The following is a 17,943-nucleotide window of genomic DNA, read 5'->3' as shown; positions in this document are numbered from 1 at the left end:
AAGTGCTGCGATATAAAAATTAACTTTATGAGATTTCAGGGAAGATGGCAGAGTAGGGAGCTCCAGGACTTAGTCCTTCCACCAAAGCACCTGTTAAACAGGCAGGGTCAGTCTGAAACAACTGTTCTGGGACCATAGAGGCCAGAAGAATACTGTACAGAATCCAGGGAAAAGTGAGAGGAAGAGGCTAATGAACTATGGTAAAGAACAGTGAGTCGCTCTCTCTGTGCAGCACCTACCATCTCCTACTCTCAAGGCAGGCTGCCTTGGGGTCCACTCCCTGTCTGGCTGCTGCTGACAGAAAGGGTTATAAAAATCCTCTTCCTCAAGAACAGGGATGGACATGGCTGAGCAATGATCAAGGCTTTTTTTAAAAAAATTACTAATTTAAAAAAATTTAACACAAATAAACTAAAACATTAACATGTGCTCATTCCATTCTACATATATAATCAGTAGTTCACAATATCAATGGTCATGGCTTTTGATTACCGAATTCAGATTGCTGGGTCCTGGCTCTGAGCTGCTGTTTCAACCTGCCATGGTCAAAAGCAGCAACAGCCATTGTTTCAACCCCACCCTGGAGAGGGGCAGAGGTGGTGGAGATTTAAAGACACAGGCCTCTTTAGTGCTGTGGGGAGCAATTTGCTGACGGGTGCCATCTGCTGGGCAGGCCTGGAAAGCACATCTTTGGGAAGACATCAGACAGGTTTTTGGCATCCTTCTTGATCCCCTTCCCCAAGATAATTTGGAACCAGTCTGCAACCCCTTCATGGGTCCATGGCCCTGCTGTGGCTGGGAGATACTGACTGACCTTTAGAGTAAATTAATCAAAATAATCAGATGCTTAAATATAAGCAAAATATATCAAGTGGGTGGTACAACAGTGGCTCAGTGGCAGAATTCTTGCCTGCCATGCCAGAGACCTGGGTTCAATTCTGGGAGCCTGCCCATGCAAAATACAATAACATAAAAAATTAAAAAAAAAAAAAAAAAAAAAAGAAACAAGCCATACTAAGAAACAGAAAGTTAAGGGAACAAATTAAAACATCAGAAGAAAACAGAATTTGAGGAAGGACTTTGTCAACATGAGTCCTGCTCTACAGGAAATACCAAAAGGAGTTCTGCAGGCTGAAAGGAAAAAACAGGAGAGAAAGGCTTGGAGTAGAGTGAAGAAATGAAGATTATCAGTAAGGGTAAATAAAAGAGTAAAAAGAGAGACCGAAAAATATATATGACATATAAAAAACAAAGGATAAAATGGCTAAACTAAGTATTGCCTTTAGAGTAATACCATTGAATGTTAATGGATTAAAATCCCCAATCAAAAGATACAGATTGGCAGATAAAATATGGTCCAACTATATGCTGTTTATAAGAGACTATCTTAGATCCCAAAACACAAATAGGTTGAAAGTGAAAGGATGGAAAAAGATATTCCATGGATGCAATACACAAAAAAGAGCTGGAGTAACTGTACTCATATCAGACAAAATAGACTTTAAGTGCAAAAGTGATAAAAAATACAAAGAAGGAGACTATATATTAAGAAAAGGGGCAATCTACCAAGAAGAAATAACAATCATAAGCATTAATGCACCTAGCCATGGACCCCAAAATACATGAAGCAAATGCTAGCAGAACTGAAGGGAGAAATAAATGTCTCTTCAATAATAGTTGGAGACTTTAATATGCCACTCTTTCTTAAAGGATAGAACATCTAGACAGAGGAGCAATAAGGAAAAAGAGTACGTGAATATTATGATAAATGAACAAGACCTAACAGACATATACAGAACTTTGCAACCCACAGCGGTAGGCTATACATTCTTCCCAAATGTGCATGGATCGTTCTCCATGATAGACCACGTGTTGGGTCACAAAACACATCTAAATAAATTTTAAAGGATTGAACTTTAAAAAGTACAATACAAAGTAGTTTCTCTGACGCAATGGAATGAAGCTGGAAATTAATAACAGATGGGGAACAGGAAAATTCACAAACACATGGAAGTTAAACAACACACTCTTAGACAATTGGTGGGTAAAAGAAGAAATTGCAAGAGGAATAAGTAAATGTCTTGAGATGAATGAAAACAAAACCACAACATACCAAAACTGATGGCATACAGTGACAGTAGTGATGGGAGGGAAATTTATAGCCCTAAACTCTTAAATTACAAGTGAAACGAACAAAATCAAAGATCTTACTGTACATATGGAAGAACTAGAAGAAAAAAAACAAACAGTAAACTAACCCAGAGCAAGCAGAAAAAAAAAACGACATAACCAAAATTAGAGAAGAAATAATGAAATTGAGAATAAAAATATTAGAGAGTTCAGTTCTTTGAGATCAGTAAAATTGACAGACTCTTAGGTTTGAAAAAGAAAAAAAAAAGAGAAGATACAAATAAAATCAGAAATGAGAAAGAGTACATTACCACTCACCCCACAGAAATATAAAAGGTCATGAGTGGATACTATGAACAACTGTACACCAACATATTAGACAGATGAAATGGACAAATTCCTAGAAACACACCAACAACCTACACCAACTCTACAAAAATAGAAGACATCAGTAAACCAGTTTCAAGTACAGGGATTGAGTCTGTCATCAAAAACCTCCTGAAAAAGAAAACCCAGGACCAGATGGCTTCATAGTGGGAATTAGGCCAATCTTCCAAGAAGAATTAATACCAATGTGGCTCAAACTCTTCCAAAAAATTGAACAGTAGGGAACACTACCTAATTCATCCCATGAGGCCAACATTATCCTAATAACAAAGGCAGATAAAGATACTACAAGAAAAGAAAATTACAGACCGATTTATCTTATAAATATAGGTGCAAAAATCCTCAAGAAAATATTCGCAAATTGAACCCAACAGCACGTTAAAAGAAGTACACACCAAGAATAAGTGGTAGAGTCATACGATGGTATATTTTTCAGTTGTAAAGAGAAATGAAGTCCTGATGCATTTGACAACATGGATGAACCTTGCAGACATTATGTTGAGTGATATAAGCCAGACATAAAAGAACAAACTTTGTATGATTTCACTGTTATACTTCTATAGAACTTCTCTTTAGGTTGATGGTAAAGGTTTGGAAATGGATGTTGGTGATGGAACATATTATTGTGTGTGTAATTAACAATGCTGAATTGTGTATGTGATGTGGTTAAAAGAGGAAACTTTAGGACGTATATATTAATAGACTAAAAATTCAAAGATAAAACATAGGCATACAACACAGTGAGTCCTATTGTGGATGACAGATTGTAGTGGAGGTGATGGTAGCTCATTATTGCAATGATAATTAATTGTGTCTTATATAGGTGAATTTGATTGAAAGTGGTTGTTTAAAGTCATGTATGTCACCAAATTAACACTACAAGTATAAATAAGTTCTTGCATGAACTGATACAAATGTAAAAAAAAATAGAGGGGTATATGAGGAAAACATAGGTACTGCAATCTATGGACTATAGTTAACAGTAATATTTCAATATTTTTTCATCAAGAGTAACAAATTTACTATATCAATACTGTGGGTGAACGATAAGGAGGAAAAGTGGTATGGGAGGATTTGAGTTTTACTTTTTATTCTTTTTTTTTTTTATTAATGGAAAGAAAAAAAAAGAAATTAACACAACATTTAGAAATCATACCATTCTACATATGCACTCAGTAATTCTTAACAACATCACATAGATGCATGGTCATCGTTTCTTAGTACATTTGCATCGGTTTAGAGGAACTAGCAACACAACAGAAAAAGATATAAAATGTTAATATAGAGAAAAGAAATAAAAGTAATAATAATAGTAAAAACAAAACAAAACAAAAAAAACCCTATAGCTCAGATGCAGCTTCATTCAGTGTTTTAACATGATTACTTTACAATTAGGTATTATTGTGCTGTCCATTTTTGAGTTTTTGTATCTAGTCCTGTTGCACAGTCTGTATCCCTTCAGCTTCAATTACCCATTGTCTTACCCTGTTTCTAACTCCTGCTGGACTCTGTTACCAATGACGTATTTCAAGTTTATTCTCGAATGTCCGTTCACATCAGTGGGACCATACAGTATTTGTCCTTTAGTTTTTGGCTGGACTCACTCAGTATAATATTCTCTAGGTCCATCCATGTTATTACATGGTTCATAAGTTTATTCTGTCTTAAAGCTGCATAATATTCCATCGTATGTATATACCACAGTTTGTTTAGCCATTCTTCTGTTGATGGACATTTTGGCTGTTTCCATCTCTTTGCAATTGTAAATAACGCTGCTATAAACATTGGTGTGCAAATGTCCGTTTCTGTCTTTGCCCTTAAGTCCTTTGAGTAGATACCTAGCAATGGTATTGCTGGGTCGTATGGCAATTCTATATTCAGCTTTTTGAGGAACCGCCAAACTGCCTTCCACAGTGGTTGCACCATTTGACATTCCCACCAACAGTGGATAAGTGTGCCTCTTTCACCGCATCCTCTCCAGCACTTGTCATTTTCTGTTTTGTTGAGAATGGCCATTCTGGTGGGTGTGAGATGATATCTCATCGTGGTTTTGATTTGCATTTCTCTAATGGCCAGGGACATTGAGCATCTCTTCATGTGCCACTTGGCCATCCGTATTTCCTCTTCTGGTAGGTGTCTGTTCAAGTCTTTCTCCCATTTTGTAATTGGGTTGGCTGTCTTTTTGTTGTTGAGTTGAACAATCTCTTTATAAATTCTGGATACTAGACCTTTATCTGATATGTCATTTCCAAATATTGTCTCCCATTGTGAAGGCTGTCTTTCTACTTTCTTGATGAAGTTCTTTGATGCACAAAAGTGTTTAATTTTGAGGAGCTCCCATTTCTTTCTTTCTTTCTTCAGTGCTCTTGCTTTAGGTTTAAGATCCATAAAACCGCCTCCAGTTGTAAGATTCATAAGATATCTCCCTACATTTTCCTCTAACTGTTTTATGGTCTTAGACCTAATGTTTAGATCTTTGATCCATTTTGAGTTAACTTTTGTATGAGGTGTGAGATATGGGTCTTCTTTCATTCTTTTACATATGGATATCCAGTTCTCTAGGCACCATTTATTGAAGAGACTGTTCTGTCCCAGGTGAGTTGGCTTGACTGCCTTATCAAAGATCAAATGTCCATAGATGAGAGGGTCTATATCTGAGCACTCTATTCGATTCCGTTGGTCGATATATCTATCTTTATGCCAATACCATGCTGTTTTGACCACTGTGGCTTCATAATATGCCTTAAAGTCCGGCATCGCGAGACCTCCAGCTTCGTTTTTTTCCCTCAAGATGTTTTTAGCAATTCGGGGCAACCTGCCCTTCCAGATAAATTTGCTTATTGGTTTTTCTAATTCTGAAAAATAAGTTGTTGGGATTTTGATTGGTATTGCATTGAATCTGTAGATGAGTTTAGGTAGGATTGACATCTTAATTATATTTAGTCTTCCAATCCATGAACACGGTATGCCCTTCCATCTATTTAGGTCTTCTGTGATTTCTTTTAGTAGTTTTTTGTAGTTTTTTTATATAGGTTTTTTTGTCTCTTTGGTTAAATTTATTCCTAGGTATTTTATTCTTTTAGTTGCGATTGTAAATGGTATTCGTTTCTTGATTTCCCCCTCAGCTTGTTCATTACTAGTGTATAGAAATGCTACAGATTTTTGAATGTTGATCTTGTAGCCTGCTACTTTGCTGTACTCATTTATTAGCTCTAGTAATTTTGTTGTGGATTTTTCTGGGTTTTCTACGTATAGTATCATATCATCTGCAAACAGTGATAGTTTTACTTCTTCCTTTCCGATTTTGATGCCTTGTATTTCTTTTTCTTGTCTAATTGCTTCGGCTAGAACTTCCAACACAATGTTGAATAATAGTGGTGATAGTGGACATCCTTGTCTTGTTCCTGATCTTAGGGGGAAAGTTTTCAATTATTCCCCATTGAGGATGATATTAGCTGTGGGTTTTTCATATATTCCCTCTATCATTTTAAGGAAGTTCCCTTGTATTCCTATCTTTTGAAGTGTTTTCAGCAGGAAAGGATGTTGAATCTTGTCAAATGCCTTCTCTGCATCAATTGAGATGATCATGTGATTTTTCTGCTTTGATTTGTTGATGTGGTGTATTACATTAATTGATTTTCTTATGTTGAACCATCCTTGCATACCTGGGATGAATCCTACTTGGTCATGATGTATAATTCTTTTAATGTGTTGTTGGATACGATTTGCTAGAATTTTATTGAGGATTTTTGCATCTATATTCATTAGAGAGATTGGTCTGTAGTTTTCTTTTTTTGTAGTATCTTTGCCTGGTTCTGGTATGAGGGTGATGTTGGCTTCATAGAATGAATTAGGTAGTTTTCCCTCCACTTTGATTATTTTGAAGAGTTTGAGGAGAGTTGGTACTAATTCTTTCTGGAATGTTTGATAGAATTCACATGTGAAGCCATCTGGTCCTGGACTTTTCTTTTTAGGGAGCTTTTGAATGACTAATTCAATCTCTTTACTTGTGATTGGTTTGTTGAGGTCATCTATTTCTCCTTGAGTCAAAGTTGGTTGCTCCTGTCTTCCAGGAACCCGTCCATTTCATCTAAATTGTTGTATTTATTAGCATAAAGTTGTTCATAGTATCCTGTTATTACCTCCTTTATTTCTGTGAGGTCAGTAGTTATGTCTCCTCTTCCATTTCTGATCTTATTTATTTGCATCCTCTCTCTTCTTCTTTTTGTCAATCTTGCTAAGGGCCCATCAATCTTATTGATTTTCTCATAGAACCAACTTCTGGTCTTATTGATTTTCTCTATTGTTTTCATGTTTTCAATTTCATTTATTTCTGCTCTAACCTTTGTTATTTCTTTCCTTTTGCTTGCTTTGGGATTAGTTTGCTGTTCTTTCTCCAGTTCTTCCAAGTGGACAGTTAATTCCTGCATTTTTACCTTTTCTTCTTTTCTGATAAAGGCATTTAGGGCAATAAATTTCCCTCTTAGCACTGCCTTTGCTGCGTCCCATAAGTTTTGATATGTTGTGTTTTCATTTTCATTCGCCTCTAGGTATTTACTAATTTCTCTTGCAATTTCTTCTTTGACCCACTTGTTGTTTAAGAGTGTGTTGTTGAGCCTCCATGTATTTGTGAGTTTTCTGGCACTCCGCCTGTTATTGATTTCCAACTTCATTCCTTTATGATCCGAGAAAGTGTTGTGTATGATTTCAATCTTTTTAAATTTGTTAAGACTTGCTTTGTGACCCAGCATATGGTCTATCTTTGAGAATGATCCATGAGCACTTGAAAAAAAGGTGTATCCTGCTGTTGTGGGATGTAATGTCCTATAAATGTCTGTTAAGTCTAGCTCATTTATAGTAATATTCAGATTCTCTATTTCTTTATTGATCCTCTGTCTAGATGTTCTGTCCATTGATGAGAGTGGTGAATTGAAGTCTCCAACTATTATGGTATATGTGTCTTTTTCCCTTTTCAGTGTTTGCAGTGTATTCCTCACGTATTTTGGGGCATTCTGGTTTGGTGCGTAAATATTTATGATTGTTATGTCTTCTTGTTTAATTGTTCCTTTTATTAGTATATAGTGTCCTTCTTTGTCTCTTTTAACTGTTTTACATTTGAAGTCTAATTTGTTGGATATTAGTATAGCCACTCCTGCTCTTTTCTGGTTGTTATTTGCATGAAATATCTTTTCCCAACCTTTCATGTTCAACCTATATTTATCTTTGGGTCTAAGATGTGCTTCCTGTAGACAGCATATAGAAGAATCCTGTTTTTTAATCCATTCTGCCAGTCTGTGTCTTTTGATTGGGGAATTCAGTCCATTAACATTTAGAGTTATTACTGTTTGGATAATGTTTTCCTCTACCATTTTGCCTTTTGTATTATATATATCATATCTGACTTTCCTTCTTTCTACACTCTTCTCCATGCCTCTCTCTTCTGTCTTTTTGTATCTGACTCTAGTGCTCCCTTTAGTATTTCTTGCAGAGCTGGTCTCTTGGTCACAAATTCTCTCAGTGACTTTTTGTCTGAGAATGTTTTAATTTCTCCCTCATTTTTGAAGGACAATTTTGCTGGATATAGAATTCTTGGTTGGCAGTTTTTCTCTTTTAATGATTTAAATATATCATCCCATTGTCTCCTTGCCTCCATGGTTTCTGCTCAGAAATCTATACATAGTCTTATTGGGTTTCCCTTGTATGTGATGGATTGCTTCTCTCTTGCTGCTTTCAAGATCCTCTCTTTCTCTTTGACCTCTGACATTCTAACTAGTAAGTGTCTTGGGGAACGCCTATTTGGGTCTATTCTCTTTGGGGTACGCTGCACTTCTTGGATCTGTAATTTTAGGTCTTTCATAAGAGTTGGGAAATTTTCAGTGATAATTTCTTCCATTAGTTTTTCTCCTCCTTTTCCCTTCTCTTCTCCTTCTGGGACACCCACAACACGTATATTTGTGTGGTTCACATTGTCCTTGAGTTCCCTAATACCCTGTTCAAATTTTTCCATTCTTTTCCGGATAGTTTCTGTTTCTTTTTGGAATTCAGATGTTCCATCCTCCGAATCACTAATTCTATCTTCTGTCTCTTTAAATCTATCATTGTAGGTATCCATTGTTTTTTCCATCTTTTCTACTTTATCCTTCACTTCCATAAGCTCTGTGATTTGTTTTTTCAGTTTTTCTATTTCTTCTTTTTGATCAGCCCATATCTTCTTCATGTCCTCCCTCAATTTATCGATTTCGTTTTTGAAGAGGTTTTCCATTTCTGTTCGTATATTCAGCATTAGTTGTTTCAGCTCCTGTATCTCATTTAAACTATTGGTTTGTTCCTTTGACTGGGCCATATTTTCAATTTTCTGAGCGTGATCCATTATCTTCTGCTGGCGTCTGGGCATTTAGTCAGATTTCCCTGGGTGTTGGACCCCACAGGTTGAAAGATTTTTCTGTGCAATCTCTGGGTTCTGTTTTTCTTATCCTGCCCAGTAGGTGGCGCTCATGGCACACGTTTGTCTACGGGTTCCACCAGTGAAAGTTGCTGTGGGTCCTTTAACTCTGGAAAACTCTCGCCTTAGGGGAGGTTCGGCAGCCGAAGCATCTTGGAAGAGTGCCAGCCGGCCCGGGGTTCTGAACGCGGGGAGGGTCGCCGGGCGCCGCAGCACGGGAGAGCGTCCGACCGAATTTCCTAGTTGGCCCGGGGCACCAAGCGTGGCGGGAGGGCGCCAGCTGTCTCAGCCCAGGAGAGTTCACTGTTCCCAGCCGGACTGGGGAGTCACGTGTTTGGAAGGGACCCCCCGGTCACCGTTCTCCGCAGTCTGGGGATTTCCGACCCAACTCTCTCAGTTGGTCCGGGGGGCCTTGCGTGGTGGGGGCACCAGCCGCCACGGCCCAAGGGAACCGCCTGCCCAATTCTGCCAGCTGGCCTGGGAAGGAGGAAGGGAGGGACTCCGGACGCTTGCCGTCCCACCCGGGAAAGCCCGCGCCCCTCGGTGACCTCACCGGAGCTGGTTCTCCCAGACAGTCAGCCATTCCAGGATGGGGTATGCCGTCCCTTTGATCTCCGTCGTGGCTCCGGGAGCTGCTCTGTATTGTCTCCACTCCCCCAGTAGCTGTTCTGGAGGAGGAAAGGTGAGGGTGGCAAGGCTGTCGAGGCCGGTGGCGGAGGAGCCGGTGAAGGCGGAAGAGTGCACGGTGGTGGTTGGAGAGCCGCCGGAGCAGGAGGGGGAAGAGGGGAGAGGAGGGCGGGCGGGCCGGCTGCTGCGGGGCGTGGGCGCCGTGCGCCGGGCCGGCGGACAAAGAGGGGAGAGGAGGGCGGGCGGGCCGGCTGCTGCAGGGCGTGGGTGCCGCACACCGGGCCAGGGGACAAAGAGGAGAGCTTACTTTTTATTCTTACATCTCTTCTGGAGTAATGAAAATGTTCTAAAATTGATCATGGAACTGTACGTACAACTATGTGATGATCTTATGAGCCAGTGGTTATATACTTTGGATGGTGTATTAGTTTATTAAGTGCTGCCAGAATGCAATATACCAGAAATGGAATTGCTTTTTAAAGGGAATTTATTAAGTTACAAGTTTACAGTTCCAAGCCCATAAAAATGTCCAAAGTGGGCGGACTACAGTAGCTCAGCCAGCAGAGTTCTCGCCTGCCATGCTGGAGACCCGGGTTTGATTTCCGGTGCCTGACCATGCAAAAAAAAAAAAAAGTCCAAACTAAGGCATCCAGATCCAGACAAAGATACCTTGACTCAAGAAAGGCTGATGTCTGTCACATGGGAAGGCATGTGGCTGGCATCTGCTGATCCTTGATTCAAGTTCCATTGCTTCCATCTTCTGATGCCAGTGGTTTCCTCTCTAAGCATCTGTGGGCCTTCACTTAGCTCCTCTGGGACAAAACTCTGGATTTTGGCTTGCTTAGCATCTCCTGGGAAGGCATATGGTGACATCTGCTGGGCTCTGCATCTCCAAATTTCCCTATCTAGGCACCTGCTCTTTCTGTCAGCACTCCAAATATGTCCAAATGTCTGCATCTCTGTTGACTCTGAAGCAACTGTGTTTTCTCCAAAGTGTCTCTCCTTTTAAAGGATTCCAGTAAACGAATCAAGACCAATGTTGAATGGGTGGATTCACATCTGTATATAATCAAAAGGTCACACCCATAACTGGGTGTGTCACATCACCATACAAACAATCCAATCAAAATTTCCACCCTAAACATTAGATGTGCCCCTCCAAGATTGGATTAGGAAAGAAACATGGCTTTTCTGGGGTACATAACAATTTCAAACCAGCAGAGATGTTTTGTGTGATGTGTGACTATATCTCAATTAAAAATATATATATATAAACATATTCTTTTATGAATTATAACAAATATGCAATACTAATACAAGTGGTAATAATAGGATGGTCTACGGGGGAAGCATCTAATGTAAATAATGGATGATAGAACTATCTTAATAATCTTTCATCAATTATGTCAAAAGTAACTACTATTAGAAAACATAGTATGGCTAAGCCTACTTATGATTATGTCTAAAAGTCACCCACAGAGAACCACTTTTGTTGCTCATATGTGGCCTTTCTCTCTAAGCCAATTCTGTAGGTGAACACACTGCCTTTCCACCTATGTGGGACATGACTTCTAGGGATGTAAACCTCCCTGGCAATATGGGACATTACTCCTGGGGATGAACCTGGCCTTGGCAATGTGGGAGTGAAGAAGCTTCTGGACCAAAAGGGGAAAGAGAAGTGAAACTTCTGAGAGATTTCAATAGAGTTGAGAGGTCTTTCTGGAGGTTATGCTTATGCATTAAATAGATATCCCTTTCCAGTTTTGCATGTATTGGAGAAGCTAGAGGGAAATACCTGAAACTATTGAACTGTAATCCAATAGCCTTGATTCTTCTTCTTTTTCTTTTTTTGAAGATACAGAAGTTTTTATTGGCCATCCTTTCCCCAGAGGGCACCCTGCATCTGTTGCCTCAATGCCTCAGAACTTTGGTGTCATTGATTTCAGATACCATTTTGCCATCCGTGATCCTGTGAGTGGTGGTCTTGTGAATGGTTTGCATGGGGTTGTTGCTGTCCAGGACGTCACTGAGACTGAAGTCCTCCCTATCTTGGAGCAGGCAGTGGTAGGTGGTGATCTCAGTCTCCAGCTTGACCTTGATGTTTAACAGGGCCTCATACTCTTGGGCCTGGCACAGGCCTGCTGCCTGGGTCTGTTCCAGCTCTGACTCCAGGTGCAGCAGGACCCCATTGAGCTGCTCCATCTGCAGGGTATAGTGAGCTTCCACCTCCTGCAGGCTGTTCTCCAAGTTGGCCAAATTCTCATGGAATCCAGGTCAATTTCCAAGGACTAGACAGTACATCTCAGCTCCTTGAGTGTCATCTCAGCAGCTCCTATTTCAGCAGACTGACAGGTGACCACTCTGGTGCTCTCTTCAGTCTGCTGAGACTGGGATTTATCCAGCTCCTCTCAGGTCTTCTGAGCCAACTCATCATACTTTGTCTGGATGCCTGCTGTGATCTTGCTGAAGTCCTGAGACTTGGGGTCATCCACTTCCATGGTCAGCCCAGAGCTGGCAACCTGGGCTTGTAGGCACTTTACTTTCTCCTCATGGTTCTTCATGAAGAGCAGCTTGTCCTTGAGAGCCTCGCTCTCCATCTCTAGCTGCAGCCGAGTGATGTTGGTGTCATCAGTGACCTTGCAGAACCCATGGATGTTCTCCACAGACTAGTGCACAGCCAACTCAGTCTTGTACTTGACTCTGAACTCATCAGCAGCCAGTCAGGCATTGTCAATCTGCAGAAGGATGAGGGCATTGTTCAGAGAATTTTCAAACATCTGAGCCCTCAGTTCCTTGATGTTCTTCAGGTAGTGGCCTGACCTGGGTGGGGTCCCTTCTTCTCCAGGTGTTCCCGAATTTTGCCCTTCATTTTCTGATTCTCAGTCTCCAGGCTCTTCACCCTGTCCAGGGAGGAGGCCAGGTACTTGTTCAGGGCCTGCATGGTCTCCTTCTCGCCCTGGATACCTTCTATTCTCGCCAACCCCCAGCCATCCCGCCAGCGATGCTCCCGCCCCCCTCCCCCCCAACTGCCCTGGGAGCTAGAGGAGCAGGACATGGAGATCTTGGAGCCCGAGCTGCCAACACCTGCAAAGATGCTGGCCGCGCTGCTGGCCGGAGGGATCCGGTGGCTGGGCAACTGGATGGAGCCCAGGGATTGGTAGTTGGTGGAGAAGGTGTGGAGCAGGTAGTGAAGCTCATGTTGTCTGAGGAGGAAGGCGAGAGGCCGGGACTCAGGATATGGCCATAGATCTAATTGCCGTGATTTCTTGAAGATGTTTGAATAACTTTAGAGCTTTTAAGGTCTGTCCTTGTGATTGTAAAAACCTTGTGACTGACACTCCCTTTATTCAGTGTAAGGATAGATGAGTAAGGAAAAAAAGACAAAAAATAAGTAAACAATAGGGAGGGTGGGATGTTTTGGGTATCCTTTTTACTTTAATTTGTATTTTCTTTTAAAAAAATTGTAGTGCTCCCATTTGGAACGGTGGAAATGTTTTGGTAATGGATGGGGGTGATGGTTGCATGACAATGTGAACATAATTAATAGCACTGAAATATATCTGAATTTGATTAAATGGGAAATGCTGTATTGTGTATATGGTAATAAGATAAAAAAAATTTTAATGCGTGAAACTGCACTATACATGAACTCTAAGTTAAACCATAAACTATGTTAATAGTACAATGATAAAAATGTGCTTTTACCAATTGTAACAAATGAAACACACCATTGCATGTGTTAATAATGGGGTGGCATTTGGGAATCCTGCACTTTATGTGTGATTTTTCTTTAAACCTATAATTTCTCTAACAAAAATGAAAAAAAACCATGATTTATAAAAAAGTGCTATCATTAATTGTGACAAATGTTCCACACCAATGCAAGGTGTTGACAGTGGGGTGGTATACCTATATTATATGCATGATTATTTTATAAACTCACAAATTCTCTAATAAAACATTAAAAATAACTTTATAATTTGGATCTTTTTACATTTTATAATGAATCTATTAATGCTAAATCTATCAGCAGAGGAAACTCAATGTTATTTTATTATATGAAAGAGGGGTTTGTGGCATGATAATAAAATACTAAAAAGTATTTTATGGTGAAACAAACCATTCTTCCTGTTTGTTCATCAGTTAATTTATCTTAAAACTATTTTTCCTTTTTACACATGCAGAGCTATAGGCATCTAAGTTGAATGCTTTAAAATGATAATATCTTTAGTTTTTTCTTTTCAGGTCTTTAGAAATTTCTCATTAATTTTCTTGGTTTGATCACTTGAAAATATCCAGTAATTCCTTTCATTAAAATAATATCAACAATAATAATTATATTTAAAATGTAATAGTCTATTGAAATTAAAGAGGTTTGTGTTTTAATAGCATATTTTTGCTCCTATGGATAGATGCCACATTTATTATTCAGCTAACAATGTGTAGACAACATTACTGTTCCCTCCTGCGACGTAGAATCTAGTATTGTGTTAAGATGAATAGAAGTCAACAGAAATGGGAGATAATGAGGAAATTAAACTTTGTTTAAATTCTCAAAGTTGTCCACCTGAAACTGCAGTTGAGTGAGAAGGAAGGTGGTCATAGTTGTATTAGTTTGCAAGCTGCCGGAATGCAATGTCTCAGAACTTTTTAAAAGGGGAATTTAATAAGTTGCAAGTTTATAGTACTAAGCCTATGGAAATGTCCAAACTAATGCATTCAGGGGAAGACATCTTAATTCAAGAAAGGCCCATGGGTCTGGAGCACCTCTGTCAGCTGGGAAGGCACGTGGCTAGTGTCTGCTGGTCCCTTGCTCTTGGGCTCTGTTGCTTTCAGCCTCTGTTCCTGTGGGGGTTCCTTTTTTTGCTCCTCTGGGGCTGGCTTTCATCTCTTGGCTTCTCTTGGCTCTCTCCAGGTTCTGGCTTGCTTAACATCTCATGGTGATGTTGGCTGGGCTCCAATCATCTCCAAACATCCACGTCTCTGCTCTCTGAAGCAACTGTTCTCCAACCGTCTAAATCTGCTCTCTGTCCGCTCTGAGGCTTCTGTTGTTTCTGACTCTCTCCAAAATATTTCCTCTTTTAAAGGATTCCAATAAACTAATCAAGACCCACCTGGAATGGGTGGAGTCACATCTCCATTTAATCAAAGGCCACACCCACAATTGGGCATATCACATCTCCATGGTGATAGTCCAATCAAAAGTTTCCAAACTACAGTATTGAGCTAGGATTTAATCCTAATTAAAAGAGATGGCTGCCTCCACAGACTGAATCAGGATTGAAACATAGCTTTTCTAGGATATACAATATTTTCCAACTGGCACAGTTGAGTTACAAGGAGTAACCACTTACTATTAACATCTTTAAAGGGTCAACCCCAATAAGGAATCTAGTGTGTTCCCTTGATAATCTGAGGAAATGGACTTTGGGCTCATATTTTTCACATTAGGATATAATCATTTCATGATCCATTGATAATCATCAGGCATGTAGGTAAAATGAAATGAACATTTCTGACTGAATCCCATTTCTTCAATTCCAGAATGTTAAACCTTTTAAAACAACCAGAACATTATAGCCACATTGAAACTTTTGCATATGAAGTTACACGTTTAGAGGTTCCAATAAAGTATCTCAGAGAAAGACTTTCTCTATTAAGCTTGTTAACAGAGTAGCAAGCAGAATGATTTCAGCCTTGTTGGATATTTCGATAAAACAAGAACTTCAAATGAAGTCATTGTATAAATTAGTCAAGGTTTTTTGAACAACTAGAATAAACTCAAGATGGCAGAAGCAAAATTTCCCACATAAAATAATAAGAGAACAAGAAAAGAATTTTCTATAATAGGTCCTGTGCTCTGCTCTATTGCATCTACACCTGTTCTTTTCTATTCCTTAAAGAAGTGTTTTCCAAAATCTGGCTATAGAACATTGCTATTTTGTAAGATATTTATAGATCTTGCTGATAAATAGATACCTGCATATCCAAAATTTATTTTTAAACCTATATTTGCAAGAAAAAGTTTAAACACCTTTAATAAATCATCCTTGTGGGAAATTTGCCTTTATGAAATGGAATGCCAAATTCTGTGCCTTAAAAATCACTATAAAAAAGTTAAAAGAGCGTGGGCCAGGATGGCTCAGCAGGCAGAGTTCTCGCCTGTCATGCCGGAGACCAGGGTTCGATTCCTGGTGCCTGCCCATGCAAAAACAAAAAAAAAAGTTACAGACAAAAACAAACAAACAAAAACTAGAGGAGACAGTTGTTACGTATATAACTGATAAAAACTATCCACAATATGTAAAGAATGGTTGCATATAGAAATGTGGGCAAAAAATACGGACAAGTAATTCACAAAGAAGAAAATCAGAATGATCAATAAACATATGAAAAGATGCTCAGCCTCACTAGTAATCAGACAAATACAAATGAAAGCAAAATACCATTTCATACTGTCAGACTGGCAAAAACCTAGTTGGATAATACCGTGTTGTCAAAAAGGTGAAATAGGACTCTCATGAACTGCTGGTGGAAGTATAAATTAGTACAACTTTAGAGAGTTGATTGGCAATATCTACTAAATTAAAGGTGTGATTAACTTAATGATCCAATAACTCTACTTTCGTTAAACTCACATGTGCTCAAGGAAATATACAAAAATGTTCATTGCAGCATTGTTTGTAAGGGTAAAAAGTGGAAACCAGATACATGTCAATGTACATAAATAGGGGAATAGATACATTGAGAAAGAGTATTCCAGGACTGTATGGGAATTAGGAATAGATCAGTGAATAAAATGACAAAAATCTCTGCCCCCACAGACCTTACAACTTATTTGGGGTAAGAGATATGGGAAAAGATAAGACAATTAAAAAAAAAACCCATAAATAAGGCAACAGGAAGTATGACAGATGTCATCTGTGTGATGGGAGAAAACCAAAGAAGGGAAGGAAGATGGCAGGTTCCTGATGTCCCGGGGAATCCCACTGGGAAGATGTGGGAGTAAGCCATGCACACATCGCCACTGGGAAGGTGTGGGAGTGAGCCACACACACATCGGGGGACGTGCACCCGAGGCAGGGAAGCTGCAAGTGCCCAGACCCAGAGATGTGGGTGCTGACCAGCAAGGCACGGGGGCAGGGCTTGAGAGCCAGGAAGACCTGAGCCCACTTGGAAGACCACTGCTGTAAGGGTGGATTTTTGTTGACACTCATCATATGGCAGCCGCCATTCTCAACTTTTACACGTATAGTGCCGTTTAATGCTCACAGCTGTCTTAGGGAGGCACAAGTGTTTAGCCCCATTTCTTTTTCAGTAATTATTTTCTTTTTGCATGGGTAGGCACCAAGAATTGAACCTGGGTCTCCAGGATGGCAGGCAAGAACTCTGCCTGCTGAGCCATCGTGGCCCACCCTAACCCCATTTCTTTTTCTTTTTATTGAGAAATCTTCACACACATACAGTCCATATATGTTGTACAATCAGTGGCTTAAAATATGATCAAATAACTGTGTATTCATCACTATGATCATTTTTAGAACATTTGCATCACTCCAGAAAAAGAAATAAAAAGAAAAAATTCATACATCCCATACCCCTACACCTCACTTTTATTGACCACTAGTATTTTAATCTACCCAATTTTTAACCCCTTATCCCCCCATTATTTATCAATTTCTTTTTCCTTATTTATTTATTTATTTTACTCATCTGCGCACACCCTGGATAAAAGGAGCACCAGACACAAGGTTTTCACAATCACACAGTCATATTGTAAAGGCTACATAGTTATACAATCTTCTTCAAGAATCAAGGCTACTGCCAACACAGTTCAATAGTTTCAAGTACCTCCTACTAGACACTCCAATGCACCATAAACTAAAAAGGGATATCTATATAATGCATAAGAATAACCTCCAGGATAACCTCTTGACTCTACAATCTCTCAGCTCCTGAAACTTTATTTTGTTTCATTTCTCTCTTCACGCTTTTTGGTCAAGAAGTCTTTCTCATTCCCATGATGCCAGGTCCTGGCTCATCCCCAGGAGTCAGGTCCCATGTCGCCAGAGAGATTTATACCCTGGGGAGTCATGTCCCACGTTACCAGGGAAATTTATACTCCTGGAAGTCATGTGCTGCATAGGAGGAGGGGCACACCAGTGAGTTCACCTGCCGAGTTGGCTTAGAGAGAGAGAGAGAGAGAGGCCACATCTGAGCAACAAAAGAGGTTCTCTGGGGGTGACTCTTAGGCATAACTACAAGTGGGCTTAGGTTCTCCTTTGTGGGCTTAGGTTTTCCTTTGTAGGAATAAGTTTCATAGGGGCGAACCTCAAGATCAAGGGCTCAACCTTTTG

General features: G+C 39.7%; 1 long non-coding RNA gene and 1 pseudogene across 8 annotated transcripts in view; one reads left to right on the top strand and one right to left on the bottom strand.

Annotated features, from left to right (window-relative positions):
* The window catches only part of LOC143668764 (uncharacterized), a 68,594-nt gene that overhangs the window by 11,645 nt on the left and 39,006 nt on the right, over nucleotides 1–17,943 (top strand). The gene's annotated exons all lie outside the window — the stretch shown is intronic.
* Nucleotides 11,498–12,784, bottom strand: LOC143669115 (keratin, type I cytoskeletal 18 pseudogene; annotated as a pseudogene).

Source organism: Tamandua tetradactyla, chromosome 25 (genome assembly GCF_023851605.1).
Source record: "Tamandua tetradactyla isolate mTamTet1 chromosome 25, mTamTet1.pri, whole genome shotgun sequence".
Taxonomy (NCBI): domain Eukaryota; kingdom Metazoa; phylum Chordata; class Mammalia; order Pilosa; family Myrmecophagidae; genus Tamandua; species Tamandua tetradactyla.
This window is presented reverse-complemented; position numbering and strand designations above follow the sequence as displayed.